Source organism: Leptinotarsa decemlineata, unplaced genomic scaffold, assembly GCF_025532065.1.
Source record: "Leptinotarsa decemlineata unplaced genomic scaffold, Ldec_3_MD MMD2_tig00027543_RagTag, whole genome shotgun sequence".
Lineage (NCBI taxonomy): Eukaryota > Metazoa > Arthropoda > Insecta > Coleoptera > Chrysomelidae > Leptinotarsa > Leptinotarsa decemlineata.
In genome coordinates this window covers 20,001-22,500 of record NW_027412721.1, presented here as the reverse complement: position 1 = coordinate 22,500, position 2,500 = coordinate 20,001, and the positions used below count along the sequence as shown (strand labels likewise).

The 2,500-nt window shown below is 48.9% G+C and overlaps 2 non-coding genes across 2 annotated transcripts in view; both read right to left on the bottom strand.

The window, feature by feature from the left end:
- LOC141486968 (large subunit ribosomal RNA) overlaps positions 1 to 1,063 on the bottom strand; it is a 4,028-nt gene extending 2,965 nt beyond the window's left edge. Inside the window, exon 1 of the ribosomal RNA XR_012468143.1 lies at positions 1 to 1,063. This exon is cut by the window's left edge and continues 2,965 nt beyond it. This is a non-coding gene — a ribosomal RNA (large subunit ribosomal RNA).
- A 605-nt stretch (positions 1,064 to 1,668) lies between these two features.
- LOC141486970 (5.8S ribosomal RNA) lies at positions 1,669 to 1,823 on the bottom strand. Its single transcript, XR_012468145.1, has one exon. It is a non-coding gene; the product is annotated as a 5.8S ribosomal RNA (ribosomal RNA).
- Between the last annotated feature and the right edge of the window lie 677 nt (positions 1,824 to 2,500).

The window sequence follows — 2,500 nt, the reverse complement described above, 5'->3', positions numbered from 1 at the left end:
GCGTGTACGCTCTTGGTGCGCCTCTTCTCGCAATGAGAACGAGACGCCCCGGGAATGCGGAGCGGCCACTTTGAGGGCGAACCGCTCATCTTCCCTCGGTCTACGCAAGGTAGACCTTTACTTTCATTGCGCCTTTAGGTTTAGTTATGTCCCAATGACTCGCGCACATGCTAGACTCCTTGGTCCGTGTTTCAAGACGGGTCCTGAAAGTACCCAAAGCTATAGCGTTGCAGATCGGCGTTTCAACGAGGTCTGTTCGAGAACATCGTAGCCAACAGTCGCCCGGGGACAGGATCGGCGCTAGGTCCGATCGCCGTCAAACACCGGACGCGCTTGCCACGAGCCGAACGCTAATTATAAAGTAGCGGCCCCGCGCCATCGTTATACCGTCGAGCGAGTCGGCCGGGATACCGAGGGTCCACGCGAAAAATTCACGTGGGCTCCACCCCGGACCTTAGACCGACACCCAACGGATCGCAACGTCCTACAAGAGGAAAAGTGCACGCGTTCGATATCGGTTCGAAAAACGAGCTGAGCGAACGACGCGAACGCCGTCCGTCACGAAACCCGTCAAACGCCGACGATCGAAACGCGATGAATTTCCTCCTTCGACCTTTCGGGTTTCTCAGGTTTACCCCTGAACGGTTTCACGTACTCTTGAACTCTCTCTTCAAAGTGCTTTTCAACTTTCCCTCACGGTACTTGTTCGCTATCGGTCTCGTGGTCATATTTAGCCTTAGATGGAGTTTACCACCCACTTAGGGCTGCACTCTCAAGCAACCCGACTCTGAGGAGAGATCCTCCCGAAATTGACGGCGGTCGCTACGGGCCTGGCACCCTCTATGGGCTGTGGCCCCGTTCAAGAAGGACTTGGACGCGCCGTACGACTCCGGGATAAACGGATCCTCCCTAACACCACATTTCCCGGCGGTTAACCCGCGGGATTCGGTGCTGGGCTTATCCCTGTTCGCTCGCAGCTACTGAGGGAATCCTAGTTAGTTTCTTTTCCTCCGCTTAGTAATATGCTTAAATTCAGCGGGTAGTCTCACCTGCTCTGAGGTCGATAAAATAATTTTTCAGTTTATTCAACAGCAACGAGTCGACGTACGTAGTCTCGTCCGTCGTTATTTCGAGAGAGAACTACCGAAACGGACAAAAAAGTTCTCGACGTCCTGTAATAATGTGTGTGCGTGTGTACGTACGCTGCTCGACACGATCAGACGTCGTCTTCGATTCATCAAAGATTCTCGGACACGACGATCGTGCGTAACGAGAGCATACACACACACACACTACAAGCGTGAACCTGTATATTGCCGTGGCAGCCGCTTTCCCAACAACGGAGACTCGATACGATTTCGTTGTGTACAAACTACGTAACGTTTCTCTCATCTTGCGATGAGAAAAAACGATTCGTCGCTTTCGCACTTTAAGATGCCGCGTCTTTGTCGTCGTCGGCGTCGTCGTCGTCGTCGTCAACGTGTATTTATTTTTGTTACCAAGTGTCATCGCCGCGAAGGCGATAAAATACTTAGATAACGATTATAATAACGAGACGACTCGATAGACGACAAACAACAACAACAACAACACGTCAATCATCCAACACGCTCCGACGTTTTTACAAAATATCAATTTTGAAAAACCGAGCAGTCTTTGAAATTGATACGACCCTCAGCCAGGAGTGGTCCAGGAACAGTATCCGAGGACCGCAATGTGCGTTCGAAATGTCGATGTTCATGTGTCCTGCAGTTCACAAGTTGACGCGCAATTAGCTGCGTTCTTCATCGACCCACGAGCCAAGTGATTCACCGTTCAGGGTAATCTTTTATTTAGACGTACTCAAAAAAAATAATTTCAAGAGTTCGACGTCTCGATTCGGCAAGCGTTGAGATTATACCAATGCAACAACGTACATAAATATATATATACTTGTTAAAAAAAAATAAAAAAAGAGAAGCGCTCGACGATTTCGTATTCGTACGGCACCACATATTCAGACGAGGCATCGTGTACCGAAATCGCGCACGACTCAATTTTTATATTCGTCGTGTAGAGGACGCGCGTAGTATTTCATTTACCATGCGTTCTAACTGACACGGCCGGGCGAATATCTTTCACAACCATCGGAAATCTCGTTGTGTAATCCGGTAACGTAAAAATTCGTACGAAACGAAACTTTCACGTTTCGACCGCGATTAAACATAATTTCCTACGGAGCGGTTTTTTAACAGTCACACACTCCTAGGTACCCGGCGAAGGCGGCGTCGTCGGCATCATCGTCATCGACGGCGAAATGTATCGTCGTATATCGCGCGTTCGCGTTCGACAAAAGAGCGTACGCTTCACAACACGATCGACGAACAACATTAGCGCCATAATCGACGACAACGACGCGGCAACACAACAATACGCACAACGTCATATATTATAATTTTCGGTAAAGAAAATTACACGCCTAATTGAAAAACCTCTAAGACGAATTTGTATAGTTCGAGAA